Here is an 8,899-nt window from a genome sequence, read left to right on the forward strand (position 1 = left end):
GTTTGATTTCTTGACTGCTGCTTCCATGTGTATTGATGGTTGAGCTGATCAAACTAAAGTCTGTGACACCTTCAATCTTTTCCTCATTTCTCAGGATGTTATTTATTGGTCCAGTGAGGTTTCTTTACACTGAGGTGCAGCCCATAATGAAGACTGTAGTCTTTGATCTTCAAGTCCTCTTTGCTTTCAGAAACAAGGTTATTTCATCTACAAATCACAGGTTATGAATAAATCTTCCTCCATCTGGATACCATCCTCTTCTTCATATACTCCAACTCCTAGAATGACTTGCTCAGCATACAGACAGAATATGTATGGTGAAACACTGTACCTTGCTACACACCTCAGCTAATGTTAACCCAGGCAGTGTCCCCTTGCTCTGTGCCTCTTGGTCTCCTCCGCCACCTTTCCCTTCACTGAGGGACCACACTTCCAGAACACGCAGCTGATCCCCCCACAGTGCATTCCCAGCCTCACCCACCTGTGGTGGGAATAACCCAGGACTCACCATTTCCTGGCTGCAGCTTCCGGAGACTGAAGGTGGTCTCTATGCCCAAGATGTCACCTCAGGCTGAGGCACGGGAGTGGAGGCAGACCACTGGGCAGGTCGGAAGTAGATGAACTACGTTTGGTTCACACACCAGTCAGGACACAGGGAATGCTTTCTTGGGATTTACAGATGTGCCCGACAGACACCGTAGTCCACAGCTGCCTGCACTGGGCTAGTTCTCCTGGCACCAACTGGAAAGCTGAAATGGGAGGAGGGTGGGGAGGAGACAGTGGTAAGTAAGCAGGGACTGACAGGATTCTGGCTTCCTTCCAGGCTCAGGACAGGAAATCAGGTTTCAGGGTTTCTAATCTGGCATGGGTTTTTTAATGTGGCTTTTCATGTTCCGGGAGAAGCAAATTCCTCCATCTGTGAGCTTGTTGCCAAACTTGTAGCTTATTTAAGATGTAGACTCTCTAGCCCCTCCCAAGAATTAACCAATTAAAACCTATATTTTAACAAAATTCCGGGATTATCACATTAACATTCAATTTAAGTAACAGGCATTGGATCCCAGAATGCCCTCCTAGCACCACCTGTCTCTGCACGATGCCCAAGCAGAGGCTGTGGTTTCTCTGCTGTCTAGAGAGTGACGCACTAATTTTTCCCAACTCCTCTCTACGCCCACCCACACCACATTATCAAGTGTACACAACCATTCACGGAACTACAAAAGTCTCATCTTCTCAATCTCCACTTTCATACTTTTTCTCTTCAGCAGTCTATCCTGACTTTTGGGTTGATCATTTATTACAGGCATTACACGTCCCAGGTTCCTCAGTACTTATTTAAAACTGTCTCAGACACTCGATTGTAAATCGATGGGTGGACATTGTATGTTTTATTTTCTTGTTCCTTCTGGCCTGTGGCAATGATCATGGGGATATAAACAGATCATTACCTGATTCAGACCCTCCTGAACAGCTCTACCCAAGGAAACTTCCTGTGAAGACACATGTTCTCTTCTGCACCATCCAACAAGTTTGTCCCTCATCTCAACAGCCTACTTAGCACCAAGGACATGAACCTTTTGGTTTCAATGAATTTTCACCGAAATGGAAACATCTGGATAGTGGTTGTCACAGCTCTAGTGGATTCATGAGAACCTTCCACACCCAACACAGCCAATGAGGTGTGGAAGCTGCCGTGAGCGTACTGCGCAGTTCCGTACTGGACGCCTGTCTGTCACACGGGGAAACGGCACTGGTCAAGTTCACTCAGTTTGCTAGTACTTACTTTTATGACGAAGGTTAATGTTAACTTAGATTCTCCTCATTCTGAAAATGCTATGATGTACAGGCACAGGAATGAATGGAAGTGTCTGAGGGAGCGGGAGGGATTTCTGAGGAGTTTATGTCTGGAGTGAGAAGAAATAAAGACTGGAAGGTGGGGAATATTGTGACATCTTTGAAAATGTATTCAAAAATCTTTCATCTATCACGTGAGTGTAATCAATACACCAGAGAAACAAGCACACGCCTGAACACGCAGGATCTGACTGGCCGCACATAAACCATGCGGATTTTATTCTATATGTGAATGATCACTTATTTGGTTTATACTGTTGAACTATGACTCTGGCTGCTGGGTGGACGTTACACCTTTTTGTGAGAAGAGAAAAACAAAGTCAAGTTCAGAGACTGCTTAGTAGCCTCGTCTGCGAGTAGCCTGAATATTGATGTTGTAGTCAGGTGCCTTCAAGTCAGCTCCGACTCGCAGCGCCCCTGCACAGGACAGGACGAAGCGCAGCCTGGTCCTGAGGCGTCCCCAGCGTTGTTCAGCCTGAACCCACTGTTGCAGTTCAGCACCAGTGCAATTCAGTCCAGTAACGCATAAACGTCAGAAAACCGTCATTTGTTGTAGTCCTCACATGTCGTATAGTCGGTTCCAACTCATAGCCACTCTTGTAGTGTTTCCAAGGAGCAGCTGGGGGTTTCAACTGTCAATTCTGTGTTTCCTAGTCTAGTGCTGATCCTACAGCGCCATGTTGTTATTGTTGGTTGTTAAGTTCCATCGAGTTGAATCTGACCCATAGAGACCCTGTATAGGGTTTCCAACGAGCAGCTGGTGAGCCTGAACTACTGACCTAGCAGTTCAAATGGCTTTGTAGTCTGTCACATTAGCCCACAGCACCACACCAGGACTCCAACCTAAACTGTTGTTAAGTGCCGTAGAGTTGATTTCAACCCACAGTGACCCTGTATAGGGTTTCCAAGGAATAGGTAATGAGCGTGAACCACCAATCTAGCAGTTCAAACGACTTTGCAGTCTGATGCATTAGCCCACAGTGTCACCCCAGGATTTCAACTGGACCTTGGTAAAACCCAGAGTCTTGTGTCCACCGTCTGCGACTTCTCACTACTGCATGACTTCCTCCCCAGCATTCTCCCTCTTCTCTCGGACCTGCTCCTTTTACCCAACATGAGGTTCTGCGGTAGGCACGGGTCCCCCCTGGTAACAGGGCAGAAATACAATCAGAATCCTCCTTAGAAGCGACCATGGCGAGGAGCAGTCTCACGTGCTCTGGTCATGTGACCAGGCGGGTTCGGGCTCTAGAAACGCACCTCAAGGTCACTAGACAGCCAGGACGATGCCCCCGAATCCAGCGAATAGGCGCTGATGGCACTCCATGGCTGGCAAAGCCAGGTGAGAAGTCCATCTGTCCAGGTGAGACTCTGAAAGCTCTGCCTTGGACCAGTCAGGTGTCCGAGCCATCAGGAGCTACAGGTGGGTTTCCCTGTAGACTGTCTCCCCCACCCACCTGTGGGAGCTCCTCCTTTCCCACCTGAGAAACCACAAAGCCGAGGGCAGAAGTGTCCTCACTGCTGACCTCAGTGGCTCTGACGGAGGGAACGTGTCCACAGCACGCACGCGCACGCACAGGTTTCCAGCAATCCCCCATTTCTACTGCTCATAAACGTCTCAGTTTCCAACAGACCCGGAGGTGGGAACGATTCTTCAGGAAGAGCCTGAGCTGCAGGAATGTCTGCCCCCAAGGCGGGAATGCTCATCCTGCTCATCCGGTAACCAGAAACCTAAAAGTTCACACTGGGGGTGGGGGTGGGGGTGGGGGGCGGCGGCGCCGGGGTGACGCTGCGGGCTAAGTGCTGAACCACAGGGTCGCCGGTTCAAACCCACCAGCCGTCCCTGGAAACCCCATACTGGGTTGCTATGTGTGGAAACCGAATCAACTGCACTGAAAAACAGCAACAAATCCACAAACTGTTTCCAAAACCTGCTTCTTCACTCTTCATGCGTTAGTTACCCTAGAACTGCTAAAGGAAGGAGTAGACACAATTCTCAGCACACTTACCATTTTCTTTTGACACAAGTCCTGCCTGATGAAGCTAAGAAACAAAGACAAGTCACTGCCATTCACCTGACCCCCAAGGCCGAGGGATCGAACCCACTAGCCACTCCTCGTAGCCCCCACACAGGGTCGCTATGAGTCGGAACCGACTGGACGGCACCAGCAACCACGACAAGTAAACGACTCAGGGCGGCACCAGGCTCCCTGGAACCACGGAATCAACAGTGATACAAGGGCAGAAGGGGATAGCGGCCTGACGGGAAGACAACGGGACGGGAGAGAAAGGACACATGGACGGGCGTCTGACTGAGTCAGGGCCGGCGGCCGAGGAGGCTGGTGTGTCCGGCTGAGAACGGACGAATGGCGGCCCGTGTACCGCCGGGACCCCAGGACCCCGGGACCCACCCGGGACCCAGGCAGCCCCCGACGCTGCAGTGCGCAGACTCAGGAGAACGCGAGACACCGGGGAACGCACCGAGACGCGCAGCTCCACCCAGCGGCTTTGCCCACAGACAGCGGCGGAGGCAGGGGGCTGGCTGTGGGAACGGGCGGCGGTGGAACCCCACGAGAGGAGGTGCCGGGGCTCCGAGAGACCGGACGAAAGGCCGAAATCTCGCGGGGAACGGGCGCAGCGCCCTCGGACCTGGGACGGGAGCCTGCGGGGCACCCGCGGAGGGACCGGGCCAACTGGAGACGGAGGACAACCTACCGGAGCAGCGGCACCAGCGAACCTGGCCGACCACCGAGGACGCGCATTTCCGCTTCCGATTTCTGGTCCGTTGGTGCATTTAGAAGGAACTCCGTGCCGGAACACAGTGTTCTCTACTTTGTGACCGTGGGACTCAGTAGTTCCCCTCTTGTTTGGAATCTAATGTTTTCCAATATCCATTGGAGAGAAATGCCGAGATTTTCTTAAAAGCGTATATGATCTGAAATGCGACTTTCAGTAAGCCACTTGATAAATAAAGTGGACATTGCATATTGAAATTTTTACCTTTTTTTCAGATATTGTTTTGAAGTGCCGACAAGTCAGTTGTGAGTCACAGCGAACCTCTATGGGGTTTCCAAGTAGAAGCTGGTGGATTTGAACCTTCGACCCGGAGGTTAGCTGTCTGCTGATTATACAGCGGCACACTGGGGCTCCGCCTCCTATTAACGCACTTAATAAAAGTCATGATTTGTGCTGATCTAAAGTGTTAGGGACAGGGAGGACCCTAACAGCCAATCTAGCCGCACCCCAATACCTGGCACTTGAATCAACCATTCCAGGGAAACTGAGCCCAGCATACCTTCTGAGAAACAGAGCAGTGCTTTGCTGTTGCTAAGTGCCGAGGAGTCGGTTCAGACCCATAGCGACCCTGTATAGTTTCCAAAGAGCAGCAGGTGAGCTTGAACCGCCAACCTTGAGGTTCAAACCGACTTTGCAGTCCAAAGCATTAACCCACAGTGCTACACTAAAGATGCAAATGAAGATTCTGCCTCCTAGACCCTGCCACCCATCTGAATCAAACCTGAGGGAGACAAGCCAAAAACCCCATGAAGAAGGAGAAAGAACAGACGGTCATGCACCTCCCTTGCAGGGGTGGGGGTGGAGGTCCAACTGCATCTCCATTCTTAGAGGGACGGTTCTTTCCTTCTGCTAAGAAGCAGGTGAGGCAAGGTTTCCATAGGAGCTCAGGTTTATTACAGGAAGGGAGCTTGCAGTAGCAGATGGGGAGGGCTTAGCACAACTCCAAGTACTTTTGTATTATATATATTTATGTATATCTATATTTATGTATACATATATATTAATATATATGTATTTATATACAGGGTCGCTATGAGTCGGGACTGACTGACAGCACTTTACAACAACAACAACATATGTATATATACTCACACATATGTAAGTCGTTGTTCTTAGTGTCACGAGTCAGTTCCGACTCATAGTGACCCTCGATAGGTTTTACGAGGAGTCGTTGCTGGTTTTGAACCATGGACGTTGTAGTTAGCAGTCCAGTGCTTACCTTGTAGTGCCACAACAGGACTCCACACATAGTATGCACATATATAATACACACATGAATATATGCACATGCATGCATATGTATGTATATGTAATCTGTGAACGTATCACATGTTTTCCTTTTAAGTAGCCATCAAGTCAGTTCTGACTCATAGAAATCCTGTATAGGGTTTTTGAGGAGTGGCTGGTGGGTTTGAACCACTTCCTTTATAGTTCAGACTGACTTTTCAATATAGTGCTTACCCTACAGTATTCACACAAATATTTTATGTTTACTCTTTATATGTACAAGGTATATACACTATGTATATATAACTATAAAAAATACATGATAGTTTAGTTTTAGAGTTTGCAGGGAAAGATAGAATCCACACAATAATTTTCATCTTGTCTAGATGGGTCTGGTGAAAGGAGATGGGGATAAGAGTCTTTTTATTCAATAGTGAGTAATTGTTATCATGACTAATTGCAATGATCACAACTGTAAAGGTAGAATTTCTCTAACATAAAGAGGGGCATAGTTAATCTTCCATTCCAGGAACAGAGGACCCTAGGATCATCAAGGGAGAAGAGCACGAGCGCAAGGTGGCACCCTATCCAGAGAAGCAGCGACTCCAGAAGTGGAAGCAGAGATGAGGGCATGCAGAGAGGGAACAGCTGAGGACTCCAGACTCATGGAAAGAGAAAGGCTGTGTACTGGTGGCCAGGAGGCAGACTTGCAGAATGTGCCCTTTGGTTGTTTATATGATTATATATTCCTAAGTGTTTTCGTCTACATTAAAAAAAAAAAAAAAGGTCTAGAGGCAAATACTATTAGCCAAAAGTGCATGGAGGGGATTGTAATCATTGCAATGAAACAAAATATGATTGGTTTGGTACAAAACCAATGTTCTGCCTTGTAGACTATCACTCAATTCATAATAATAACTTTTAAAAAAGAAGATGGAAGGAATACGCAGAGTCCCTGTATAAAACAGAAATGGTTGATATTCAAACATTTCAAGAGGTAGCATATGATCATGAACCAATGGTACTGAAGGAAGAAGTCCAAGGTGTATGGAAGGCATTGGTGAGAAACAAGACTCCTGGAAATGATGGAATACAAACTGAAATCTTTCAACAACTGATGCAGCACTGGAGGCACTCACTCACCTATGCCAAGAAAACAGCTATCTGGCCAACTGACTGGAATAGATCCATATTTGTGCCCATTCCAGAGAGAGGTGACTCAATGGAATGCAGAAATCATCCAACTATATCATTAATATCACATGCAATAAAATGTTGCTGAAGATAAGTAAAAAATGGTAGCAACCGTATATCAACAGGAAATTACCAGTAATTCAAGCTGATTCAGAAGTGATTGTGGAACTAAGGGTTTCATTGCTGGTGGCAGATGGATCTTGGCTGAAAACAGAACATAAGAAAAATGTTTACTTGTGACTACACAAAGGGTTTCAACTGTGTGGATCATGACAAGCTATGAATGATTACACTGCAAAGAATGGGTTTCCCACAACACTTAATTGTACTCATGTGGAACCAGTACATAGTCCAAGAGGCAGTTGTTGGAATAAAATAAGGAAAGTACCTCATGGTATAAAATCAGGAAAGGTTACATCCTTTCACCATAATTATTCAGTCTGTATGCTGAGCAAATAATCTGAGAAGCTGGATTATATGAAGAAAAGCATGACATCAGGATTGTAGGAAGACTCATTAACAACTTGTGCTATGCAGAGGATACAACCTTGTTTGCTGAACATGAAGAGAACTTAAAATACTTACTGATGAAGATCAAAGACTATAGCTTTTGGTATAGATTGTACCTAAATGTAAAGAAGGAAAAAAAAAAATCCTCACAACGGTACCAATAAATAACATCATGATAATTGAAGAAAAGATTGAAATTGTTAAAGACTTCATTTCGCTTAGATGAACAACCAACACTCCTGGAAGAAACAGTAAAGGAATGCAATGACATGTTACAGTGGAGAAAACGACTACAAAAGAACTTGTTAAAGTCCTCAATAGCAAACATCTCAGTTTGAGGTCAACATGCACTTGACCCAAACCATAGTATTTTCACTTGCCTCATATGTGTGTGAAAGTTGGTCAACCAATGAGGTAAGTTGGTTAATGAATAAGGAAAATTGGTCAATGAATAAGAAGAAAAATCAATGCACTTAAATGACGTTGTTAAAGAAGAATACTAAAAGTGTCATGGACTGACACAAGAATGATGAAATCTGTCTTGGAAGAAATGCAGCTAGGCTGTGCCTTAGAATCCAGGATGGAAAAACTTCGTCTTTGGACATATTATCAGGAGGGACCAATTCTTGAAGAAGGACGTCGCGCTTGGCATAATGGAGAGTCAATGAAAAAAAGAAAGACCCCCAACCAGAATTATTTACCCAGTGGCAAAAACAAGGGTTGCCTCAAAACCACAGTTGTGAGGATGGCAGGGGACCAGAGGTATTTCTTTTTGTTGTTCATAGAATGTCTATGTGACAGACCCGACTTGAAGGCATCAAAAAACAACAGCCACAATTACATTCAGCTAGCCCTCATCTGTCCGTCTGTGATACTGTGGTGGCTTGCATGTTGCTGTGATGTTAGAAACTACGCCACTGGCGTTTCAAAAGTGATGATCAGTCACTCATTGTTGACAGTTCTCTACAGACTTTCTATACCAATAAACACTAGAGGGAAGACACAATCCATTTCTGAAATATTAGCCACTGGAAGCCTTTTGAATAACAGCAAAACACTATAGAATATAGTGCAAGAAAATGAGCCCTTCAGGCTGGAAGATACACACAAAAACTGATGAAGAGCTACCTTCTCAAAATAAAGTCGATGTGGATGGAGCAAAGCTTTCAGGACCTTTCGATGTGGATGGAGCAAAGCTTTCAGGACCTTTCGATGTGGATGGAGCAAAGCTTTCAGGAACTTTCGATGTGGATGGAGCAAAGCTTTCAGGACCTTCTCAAAATAGAGTCGATGTGGATGGAGCAAAGCTTTCAGGACCTTC

The 8,899-nt window shown here is 46.2% G+C and overlaps 1 pseudogene; it reads left to right on the forward strand.

Moving 5' to 3' along the window:
• Nucleotides 1-4,217: 4,217 nt before the first annotated feature.
• The window catches only part of LOC102826365, a 64,791-nt pseudogene continuing 60,109 nt past the window's right edge, over nucleotides 4,218-8,899 (forward strand).

This window comes from Chrysochloris asiatica, unplaced genomic scaffold, assembly GCF_000296735.1.
Source record: "Chrysochloris asiatica unplaced genomic scaffold, ChrAsi1.0 scaffold00500, whole genome shotgun sequence".
Classification (NCBI taxonomy): domain Eukaryota; kingdom Metazoa; phylum Chordata; class Mammalia; order Afrosoricida; family Chrysochloridae; genus Chrysochloris; species Chrysochloris asiatica.